Source organism: Acromyrmex echinatior, chromosome 14 (genome assembly GCF_024713525.1).
Source record: "Acromyrmex echinatior isolate Ae372 chromosome 14, ASM2471352v2, whole genome shotgun sequence".
Lineage (NCBI taxonomy): Eukaryota > Metazoa > Arthropoda > Insecta > Hymenoptera > Formicidae > Acromyrmex > Acromyrmex echinatior.
In genome coordinates, this window is record NC_141865.1 from 7156063 (window position 1) to 7168329 (window position 12267).

Below are 12267 nucleotides of genomic sequence, written 5' to 3' on the forward strand. Positions count from 1 at the left end.
GATTAAAATAAAATAGGAAGGAATTGATGTTGGAATATTAAATTAATACATAATTATAAAAAGTGAAAAAAATTAAAGTAAAATATGTTGATATCTTAGTATCAACATCTTTGACATTAAATATTAAATTAACATATAATCTATAGCCGTACTATATTATCAAGTGAATTTATTATTTTAATCGAAACAATAGTTCGCCAATCAGTTTGTATTCCGTTGAAGGAGATTTAGATTATATTAACTGACGCACAAAATTACGTAACCTTTTGTCATGGTATTTTCTTGAATTCTAAGAAACTTTCCCTTTAGGACAATAATAAATGTGCCTCTTTTTATCTCTCCTCTCGTTTCTCTTTCTTTCTTCGTTACAAATAGATTCGAATTTGCGAGCCAGTTTACTAGAAGCATTTCAGCCATTACGGTATCTATCCCTCCCCATTTACCTGCGAACTTTTCTCCCTTTGGGTGCATCTTTCAGGTAGAGTCGGCCGTTTACTCGTGTATGCAAGACCGTCGATTTGCCGACTCGCAAACGCCGATCGCTCACGTTTAGACTGATGTATTCGAGTTCATTACCCTTCTGTTAACATTTATGTTATCATTTGCCATAAAAAATGAAAGATGGAGATCGATGTCTTCGCGAACTTCATCGTTGTTTTAACGGAATACTAGCGAAATAACTATACGCAATACTTATCCGTATGATGCGTCAGTTTTATTTCGCCGTTATTTTTATAACGTACAACATTGCGTTTTATTCTACATTTCATTTTTTTTTACTTTTTTCCTTTGAGCTTTCTTTGGAATTATAACAAAGCTGGCAACTTTCGAATTATTTATAAGGATATAGCATAATTTTTTAATGAGAATTTCTTTTAATCTGAGATTATCTTGCGTATTTTTACATCTCCATGGCGAAAAAAGTGAATTGCAAAATATTTTTTATTATTTAACGTATTTTCAATAACAATTACTTTCTACGAATCTTTTAAATATGGAATTTTGAATATTGAAAACTCGTAATATAAAAGAGCGTTATAGTAATTAAAGTCTTTATTTTTTGAAATACTGTCCATAATGTTCTCAAATAAAATACTAAATCAGAAAACAATGAATAATATACGTTGTTAATAATAGTACTCAGTGTCAAAGCATCCTAGCTAATCGTTTACGTAAAAAACAAAAAAAAAAAAAAAAAAAAAACAGGTAATTATTTCCGGTTTAACGAATAGCGATTGTTGCAATGAAGCTAGGAAATTTATAAGCATGGAATCGGTGATGTTTCAAACCAACTATTACCAATCCTGTGGAATCGAAATAGCCTAGTTACATGCTGGTACGAAGGTTTGCGGTTTCCGACGACACTGTTAACCACGTTATCCGTTATATTACAATTGCTTGGGGCCCGTTAAAACTGGACCAATGTGGAATGCTAGGCCGTGATTGATTTTAAGTGACGAACGTTGTTGTTATACGACGCCGTCAAACGTTCAACGTTTTGCATCGTTCGTAATGTTTGTCGTGCGTGCATCAACCGGAAATTTAATCAGCGGTAAATGGCTAATGTATATACTCTCTGTCTCTAAAACTCTTATAATACGTTCTTTTTCTTCTTGACTTTTATTTCGCTGTGTTTCCGTTACTGCTTTTCGCTAAGCCTTTGTCTGATTGAAATTATATAAAAAATCAATTATAGTGCAATTTGTATGTAAATTTATATGAATCTTTTATAAATATAAATTTTATTATAAATTTTATCTACACTAAGAAATATAGCTTATAATAAATTTATTATTCTTGGAATATACTATTATATTTTTATACATTTCCTTATAAACTTTTTAAGATATTATCTGTCTGATATAATCCATCTTTTTATTATCACGTTCTGTATGTTATATTAATCTGATTCTTAATAAAGTTGCGTTAAAAATTACTTTAATCAAAACTTTTAATCAAAACTTTAAACGAAATCACTATATTTCTCTTGAGTTTCCTATTACTGTTTTTATAACAGAAAGATGTACCAGAGTTTTAGAATACTTTAAGAATATATCTTTTTTTTTTAACAATAAACTAGACCGCTATATGAATAAATTAAATAAGTAAAAAAAGGGCCAAATACGGTCGAGGCTACATTTAGGTATTAAAGAAGCAATTGTAACTTAATCCTTGAGTTAAATAGCATTTTGTTATTTTCAATTTTTATATAAATCAAAATAGAATTATGTGATTGATTTTAAACAACGTTCACATTAACGTATGCACTTAATAAATAATAAACTAAATTTGAATTTTTAATACACTTTTGCTACTACTTTTGTTTTGTTAAACAATGAAGTTAATTATTTAATTAAATTTATGACATATTGAGTTAGAAGCGAAATGGGAGCAACCCATAGAAATGATAAAATAATTCAGATTGGATATAATTTGACACTATGAATTTATCAGTGTAGATCTTGGAATGGAATATTTATATAACATTTTTTTTAACTTTTAGACTTTAGACGATAGGAGTCTATTTTAATAATCTTACAGTTTTTCTTTAAATATCCTTACAAAAACTTAATATTGGCCAATTTAATACAAAAATACAATATATATATATATATATTTAATTATTTCAAGTATAATTAAAACTGTTGTTCAGTACTTTCAGTATTCCAAGTAAGTAATTAACTACTATCTTTCAATATTAAATTAAGACCAGTAATAAATGAATAGAGAGAAATAGAGAAATAACTGGCCGTTATCGTATCCTATCTCTCTCATTTTTATCGGTCAATTTTACACATGGATGACGCAGTCATCCATCTATGTTTTTGGCTTCAGTTTATGATTGCGTTTCAAGTGTGCGACAGTTTAAATAACAATAATGGTGCATAGTTTAAATAACCGGAAGATGTATTTAAAACTTATAAATATTACGTCCCAAGATCTAACCTCGATCGTACTCGGCCCTCTTTTACTTAACTTGATTTATCTTTTTTTCCTTCTCTCGAACGCTCTCCATTCTCCCATTATTGACAGAACAGTTATTCGCGACGCGACGAGATAAGCTTCGGTGAAATTGAATTAAATCAAAGCTCGACTGCGGCGGGCATTAATCAGCGTCAATTACGGTGCGTAAACGGAGCGCGTGCCTCGCACTCGCGTCGTCTTGCTTCTTCGCCTACTCGCCGTACGTTGGTCCCGCTCTCTTTATGGCTCGACGCCATCGTCCACCCCTATCGCGTATGCTCATGGCAGCGTGTTATTACGATAGCAAGTCAACACGAACCCACGGCGAAGTCGCGCAGCGCGACACGCGGCTCGTTTAATATCGATAACGGCCCTCGTGCCAGGGTAGCCTGCATTTTTCTCTCCCCCTCTCGCCTTTTTCACTACCCTTTTTTTCGTTTCCTTTCCCTTTGCGTGTCACCGCGTTATTTGGCTTCTTCTTTGCTTGCTGATTACTATCGACGCGCGGTGCTTGACTAAGAACTCTTCGCGCTTTCACGCTGGACTTGCAACTTTTACTCGTTATTTTCAATAATCAAAAATGTCTCTCGTCTCTGATACCTTGTTCAAATAATTAGGTAATAAATATGATTTATATAAATTTGAATGCATCTGAAATTTCGTGCTACAACGTTCTTTAAATCAATAAATAATTTCCAATTCGTTTTCTTCCAAGATGACAAATCCTAGGAAAATAAAGCAATCGCGAGCTAAAATTGCAACGCATCTCTTTAACCGTGTCGTATTTAAGTCCTGTCCTACGAGACTCTTCATCGTGCTGGTTGCGCATACGGTGTTCTAGAAGATGGCGACGGCAATATTTCATACTTAATCTCTTAACTCTTAAACGTCTCCGCGATAAATTTCGAGTGATTAGCATAATGCGTTAGCACATCCCATGTGCGTAGCGTGTGCAATTAAGTGAGTGTGACTTACTCGGCTTTTCGCGCGTTCTCTCTCTCTCTCTCTCTCTCTCTCTCTCTCTCTCTCTCTCTCGGGACGTCGAGATATATGTGCAGCACGATGCACGTGTGCATCCTCTTTGCACCAAAGGCGTGTTGTCCTTGGCCCCTTGATCCCCTTTGATCGATGAGCTTCGTCCGTTCGTCCCCTTTGTGGTACTTTTCGTTCATTCGGCGACATTGCCGTTTGATAGCCTGCCTCGGAGTCTGCAGAAGCGAGATCGTAGCACAAATGCAATTCAAAGTTTTCGACGACAGTAAACAGTTTCCTCGTTGTGTTGATACGTCGGCGACTCAATCGCCCTTTGTAACAACATAAAGCGAAATAGCCTTTCTATGCATCTTCATATAAAAAAGAATCTCTCATGAGAAACTCTCATGTGCGTTCTACTTTAGATGCATATCTATACAGCGATGTAATAAAATTTTGCGTTATGCAATATAAACCTCTATCTTGTTTAATATTTTTACACAAAACGAATTTAAATATAAATTGATATGAAAATATGTTTAATATATTTTTTATTAGGTCAAATATAATTCTCATTATTTTTATATTATTTAATATTTCTACAATGTTTTTCTTGTTCTATTATTAGGTGTTGGAATTAATTCGTAGCGTTTTTAATGAAAGAATGTTATTTATTTCACATGAGCATTAAAAAATACATTAATGAAAGTACTTCCCATCACTTGTAAAACGCTACGAATTAATTCCAACATCTAATATTTTCAAAGAAATTTACTTTTTTTTCCTTTAATCTCTTTTGAGGAAACTCTTATTTTTTAGAGCAGTTTACATATTTCTAAACATCATTATGCAACGAATAATTATGGCTATGTTAAATCTGAATTTGGAGAACAGTTTCCATAAATATATAAAATTTAACAATTTTACAGAAATTTATATTTTAGTAACTTAACAATAATGTTATAATTTTTAATTGTTTATTGTTTAATCTTTTAAAATATACATTTTTCAGTTATGCACTCTTTTTTAAAATACTTATTTTTCAATTTTTTAAAATATGTATATATTCTTTGGCGTATATTTTTTGACAAATTGGTATCTAAATTGAAAGATAAAAATTGAAGATAAAATTGAAGACAAAAAAGTTATCACTTATGAATATTAAATTATAAATGTGTGATCTGTTCTATTTATTCTTACTATAAATGAATAATTATAATTACATTATTTTGCACAAATGTTACGCTGTCAGATTACCTGACTTGTCGTAAAGATAAAGGTACTTTTATTAGTTCAAGATTTTATATTATATATTCTGCTTTATGGTTTTTAAAAATTCCACACGTCTGGAATACGAACCACCGGTTATGTAACTTTGGATCAAAGAGTCTAAACTACCTTGAGCGAAGATTTATGTGAACAATACGGGCGATTCAAACGATTTCTCTATCTCGTTAGAAACTTTGTTAGAGGGGAACTTCATTAACGCCGAAATATGTAGCAGTACATGACTACGCCGAAACATTTTCTAATTAATCCGTCAACTGCATTTCTACGGGCTGAGCGTGAAATGTTTTGGTGGGTCGAAATAGTCGTCTCTTAAAACGTTTTTGAACCAGAACCGAAAGGGGAAACTCGGCGAGGGAACACGTTAATATTTTACGCGTTGATGTTCGTTTGAATATTTTATTGGGCTGTCCGGTGAATGTGTGTAAACGTTTCATGGTGCGACTGACTTTAAATTTATACTATTTTACACACTACCGATGTTGGCAACGCGCCCTGCTTCGCATGGAAGCCCTTTATATAAAATAACAAATCGTGAAGGCTCGTGGTTTTTTAACCTCTCGCGTGACGCCGCTGTATGCATCAGAATGTAGATAAAACTTAAAGAATTCTAATGTAGATTCTAATGTAGATTATTATGCGGAAAGTACGACATACTGTATATTTTTCAGATAGGAGCAAAGCGACGAGTGTGCTTTACTTCTCTGCCGTTACATACCTAAACGTGAAAGTTACGCAAAAGCGCGTAATTTTGTCTGATTGTGAGTGAAAAACGCATTCATTCTCTGGCGCTTCACCTTTTTATATTACTGCATATTTTCTCTTTTCCTCATTATTCCGTACATAGCTCGCGCGTTACTCCAAATATAAGAATGCGTCTCGAAATGATATTTTTCACGTTATAAAATAAATTGAAATTAAAATTAAGATTTATATTCACTTTCAATATGTTTTCTCAATCGAATTACACGTTTTTATTTTACTAATATAGATCGAGAGGTTGAAAATCGCGTATACGTCGTGATCTGTCGCGAAATGTGGAAGGGATGTGCTGCGTTTGTGCGAAATAACGAGAATAATGAGAAAGCAACGGAAAAGCTTGCGGAGACAGGACTGATACGTACGGCCACGTCGTTCTACGACGCTCGTCCGGCGAAATCTCGTTTCGCGGATCGTATCGTGGCCGTTTCGGTACGACGGCGTAACATACTCGGCAAGTTATGGTACAGTAAAAAGGAAAAGATAATGGAAACGGGCAAATAAGGTTCGTGAGCAGGGCCGAAAAAAAACTCTAATCCGCACAGCAAATTTGCGGTTTTTCAAGTTGCGTTTCGTGGTTTGCACACACAATGCGTACTTAATCATTAACAGATGTATTTTTGTCTTGAATTTACGGTAACTTTAATTCATTTAGAGTATGGTGAGAGAGAGAGAGAGAGAGTATCGTGAAAAGTACGTTTGATAATGGTAGTAATCCATGAACGCTGCACGGAAGTAATGTCGGAAAGCGATTGTGGTTGTTGTTGTTTACTTCAGCTTATCGACACGATACCAATTGTGATGCTTTTACCGGCACAATCAGCTGTAATTCGAGCTTGGTTTTAGCATCCTGGTTGAGTTAACTTTGACGGTTCAAAGGTAAAATCTATCGAATGCTTCTAACTCGCGTGAAGTATCGGAGTTCGCGTATATAGCTCGACGACGAAAGTGCATTATATTTATCAGTCTTAACTTTGCGAATTGAATATTCATGATAATATCGATCGGCTTCTTATTTTAGTAGCAATTTATTGGCGATATATTGGTTGAATGTTTGGGATAATGTTGGGCAATATTGTGCTAATAATTGTGCTATACTGCACTGTTAAATTTATAATGTCATATTATACTCAATTTGAATTATTTTTAATCATTTTTTAGATCGTGACTACTTCTATTTAATATATCATTAAACAATTGAACTTAAAAAAATGTACTAAATCTGACTCAAATTTTTAGTTTATTATTTACTGAGTTTATATGTTAATATGAATGTTGTTTACTTTGAAACTAATCATAGAAATGAACATTTTGACATGTAGAATTAAAAACAACAAAATGTTATTTACTCAAGAATTTGATTATCACTGACTTTTTTGATATTTAACAATGTTTTTTGAGTGAGAGTTATAAATAGAGAAAGAAAATCTTAGCTCAATTTATGTTAGAAGTATAATTGCTCGTGTTACATCAAATTTTTAATTACTTTTGAATAATCAATTGCATATTAATCAATAGTAGTGGGAAAGCTGCAAACCTAAGGGAAAAGTTAAATAAAGTCAATAATCATTTATCAATTATAATGGAAGTTTATTCCAAAAGTATTTCAGTTATTCGGCTTTAAATTGTATAATTAATATTCATATATTATCAATATAACTGAAGATGGCTTGAAGAGTAAGCTGAAGTATAAATTAAATTTTATAACATTATATTTTATCATTTATATGTGTTTATTTTTATATTTCTGCTGATCTCCATCATCCGCTCGTTGACTCGTACTTGTCGTTTCCAACGTATTTTATGACATTACGCGAACCTTTCTATTTATCATAAATTATAATTTTAAACAAAAAATCAAACCTTAGTTTCAGATTGCCTGCCGCCATGCAGAGCAATGCTGAATTGATTTTGCTTTTTATTTAAAATTGTAGTTTGTTTTAATAATATATAAATATTAATTATTATAATTATTATAATTTAGAGCCAAATATATGTTGAATAAACGCTTCTATAATTGGTAAATAATTGATCAAATAAAGTAAATAAAAATTATTGGCTTTATTTAACTTCCCTTGATGCGTTTCGCAATTTCCCATTTTCTCTACATCAAAATCATCAAAATCATGTAATGGTATTTGCCTTAAACGATGTGATTCTATGGTCACATTATAGTGCATTACGTTTATAGTGCAGGGGTAAGCGTACTGGACTATCACTGAATGCGCGAGAGATGAGAAGTTATTATTACTCTAATATACTACAATAGTATCGTTCGCATTTACCTCGTGTTCGCAATTTCGCATTCTCCCCTATCTTCTACAATGCTGCACTTGTTTTACGATCCTAAATAACCTTGAAACTTTATTAATGTTATATACTATTCTGTTACACTTTCGTCTAAGATCCGGTCTATACTTGACGCTCATGTTCCATCGCTTGTAGTTACAACAATAACACGTACCGTACTCGTGTCCAGCGTATGTAGAATACTCGATTAAATTATCGTCGCTTGGTCTAGCCGCTATCAACAGATATTCCGCCTTTGTCTTTATTATTCTTTGACGGTCACTCATTAACCTTCGTCTCTATTATTTTTCCTAGCAGCTTTTCCTAATCTCTTTTGATGAACTTGCTTTGCGAAAAGGAATTGCGTTAAAGGAATTTTTCGAGTGGCGATTAATTATTCTTCGCCATTTTTGCTACAGCCAGCGACAGCAGTATTGCTAACCCAAGCTGGCAGTGATTGATTAACATTGATCTACCGATTATGGATATGTATAAAGATTTAATGAGACTTGCCTAGCAAGCGATAACTGACGTTCAATAGCTTGTCAATAACGTATTCTGAAAAAATTATTAAAAGATATTAAAAAGTGATTAACAGATTTTCTTTATAAATAGCGTTGAATAGCGCTTCGCGTTTGTCACTTTAATACAGTAAATGTATATATAATTTCGATCGTGTATTTCGAATAATGAGGGTAAAATAGGTTGTCGGTAACGATAATGGAATGAACGTGCCCCAGAAAACTCGTCGAAAATTCTACTTTGAAATGTGCAGTCGAAATGTGTATGTATATGTATGTGTGTATGCATGAATGTATTACATCGACGAATCTCCAATGACTATTCGATGTTTTAGCGGATTCCGAATCTAGCAAAGTCTCTCTCCTTCTCTCTCTCTCTCTCTCTCTCTCTCTCTCTCTCTCTCTCTCTCTCTCTCTCTCTCTCTCTCTCTCTCTCTGTCTGTCTCTTTCTCTATCGATAGTGACCGAGTTCCGATTAACACGGCAATCCCGATGTTCCAAGCTGGTCCGGGCGTTAACTGAATATCCGAGCGTGCAAATATGCCGCCCGTCAACGAACGCGTCGTGCAGTAGCGCAAAGTAGGTGCGGGATGTAGCCGAGTTTGCGTCGATCTGAAGCCAGCCGATTCGCCGATGGCAATCACGAGCACGAAGAAATTCAATTTATCGGTACGGTCCTTGTCGCGCGGTACAGACCGCCTCCATCGAAATTCCCTCGGGGCTCCTGTCATCGGACTTTAACCTCGAGATACATTCGCGTGCCGCGTTATTGCCGCACGTTTTCATTTACTTTTATTTATCTCTTGCCTGATCCGAGCCAATCGTGAGCGTAATTGTAACGGTTATATGGAGCAAGAGTGCACCGGAGGAAGAATTAATCGGACAATCTCGTGATAACTGATTGTAAGTAAAAAGAAAAATGGTCAAATTCAGTAAGAAATAAAAACTAAGAAAGAAATTCTTTAATTAAGAGAAAGTTCGTTATAAAATATTGTCTAAGTCTTTTTTTTTTTTAATAATATATAGGTAAGGTAATATTTTCCAATAACAGTCGTCGAGAGCTTAACATTAATATATATAATTTATAATTTTATGATATTTATGAAATATTCATTATTTGTATTTATTTTATGAGTGATAGGATTATTACTTAAAAATATTCCTGTGTATTATATTTTTATTCCGATTAATTCTATTTTTTTCTTAAATCTTCCCGATTGTATATATCGATCGATATAGCGATCCCATATTTTCGGGGAAAAATAACTCAATCCGATAGCACTACAGAGCGTAACGGTTTGATCTCCTTGATAGAGATGTATTGCCTTAGATTTGACGATCACGTGGTGGATACACGGTTACGCGATCGCGAGATCTATAAGCTGGCTGATCACGCTGATGCAGAGCAAATTCGACAGTCTGGGGAGACGGAATATTCAGCTGAACGGGATTACCGATGTGGTGTCAGAGTAGGATGGAGAAACGGATCGAGGCTACGTTAATGTTAACGGCAGTACCAATCGCCATTGGTCGATATCGATTTATTCACAGATATACGGGGGATACGTCGTGCAGGATCGGTATGCCGTGCGACCCCTAAGAGAAATCCATTATTCGGACTGTCCTGCGTTGCCATTACTGTGTCCGACCTGGGTCGTTGTAACTCCTTGGCAAGTCGTTTCCATATCGGTGAAACGTGTGCGCGGAAGCGCGTAAATGTCCGTAACTCTATTTCAGTCGACATTATGACGATCGCTTTACGACACGCTTGGCGCGTCGCTAAGTGCACGTCCGCGCCGACGTTTGTTCCTTCCTTTTCCATTCTTTTTTTATTCCACCGCGAGAGAAACTCGGTGCATACTAATGGCAAAATCTTTTTTCCGCCGTTATCGGAAGCGCTAGTCTTATCGTGAGTGGGCGAAAATGAAAATGAGCACCGCGCGGTTTTCTTCTATCGCCACGCGCGGCTCGATTCTGCTCGTTCGTCCTTATCGCGCCAATTGTCGAATACGAGCATCGCGAAGCAAGTGAGAATTGTACCTTTTTACATTCCTCGGGAATAAGAAAGGATCTGAGATAGAGAGAGATTGGTAAATTTTGTTTTCAAAATTATCTTGTTAAATATTATCGAATTGTAGGACAAAATTAATTCTTGAATGACACATTTATGTAATCATTCAATTTTGAACAGTGGCTTTTAAAAAAAAAATCTATTAGTACTCGTCGATTATTTTTAGAAAAAAATAATTCCTTGGCGTGGTTTGCTCTCTTCTTGTGCAGTATCATTAGAAAATTTATTAGATGAGATAAAAACGAAAGTGAAATGGAGAGAGAGAGAGAGAAAGAGAGAGAGAGAAAATTAGAGGAGGAAGGCAGTCAACAAGACGGGCGACGACAGTAATTCCCCGATTGTTCTCACCGCCAGTATGGTTTGTCGTAACTCCTATGACAATGAAGGAGTTACAGAAGTCACTACGCCACTGACGGTTACTACCGTTTTCATTGACTTTGAATTGCTCTGAGCAAGAAAGACATTTAATAATGTTGCACCTTACATTTTCGCTACGGAGAAAGAGACTTTAATGAATATTGTTTTTAATTAAAATAAAAATGTCTGTATATATGTGTACGTTTGTGTAATGCTACATATAAATGCATTTATATAAGGCGTCTTAGATGTTACGTATCTTTACTCGGATTACAGATGTTTGCAAATAGAATTCCGATACGTTCGCAGCCAATCGTTTCAAAAGCAATTTTATGTAAGTCTTTTAAAATGTTTCGCTACTTGTAATATATCATGTCACATTTATATTTCGACAATGTAATCTGATTACGTATTACATATAATTGTCGTCATATATTTTTCTGAAACTTAATACAATTGAAGTCTTATATATACGAAAATAAGAGGCTCCTTTATTCGATAGGAAATTGAAGACTTGATTTAAGTTCTCTCATTTAAACTTTAACTACATTTTTAAACGTTAATATTAATTATATAATAACTGTTGTTATTAAAGAATATTTATTAAAGTATTTAAAAAAACATAAAGGAAAAAAATTGTGTTAAAATTTAATATTTCTTTTCATTTTCTGACAATAGCACCATTATTCTTTTCAACATTTTTTTTATGCTTTATTACTACTCCGACAAATTTACAATTAATTTTTTCGTGGCAATTTCTATAAATCTCTTAATACACACGACATATTTCTACTACAACCTAAATTAAAACCGATAAGTTAAAGCTCACTTTAAATTACTGTAGGCTAAGATTACACAACGGTCGCGGCCGAGCGGTCACCGTAATTTCAAGTGCGATTCAATCGGCGAGCCGCGCTGCGGGACGTTGGCGCGGGAGTCCCTGCACGATAAGCGGTATTTTACTCGGACACGTCGAACGTGTTTCAATAAGTTTCCATGTCGCACAGCGCACGTACTCGAAGTCACGCGCCAAACGAATCGGCGGCA

At 34.4% G+C, this 12267-nt stretch overlaps 2 protein-coding genes across 3 annotated transcripts in view; one reads left to right on the forward strand and one right to left on the reverse strand.

The window, feature by feature from the left end:
- Window positions 1-9803, reverse strand: part of LOC105150502 (uncharacterized) — an 81496-nt gene extending 71693 nt beyond the window's left edge. Inside the window, exon 1 of one of the 2 annotated variants that reach the window (XR_015547441.1) lies at window positions 8268-9801. The gene's annotated coding sequence lies outside the window, so the exon portion shown is untranslated. Of the gene's footprint in view, window positions 1-8267 lie in introns of both variants that reach the window. The other variant, XM_087413488.1, reaches the window with a different exon arrangement.
- LOC147907403 (uncharacterized) overlaps window positions 1-12267 on the forward strand; it is a 143657-nt gene that overhangs the window by 7353 nt on the left and 124037 nt on the right. The gene's annotated exons all lie outside the window — the stretch shown is intronic.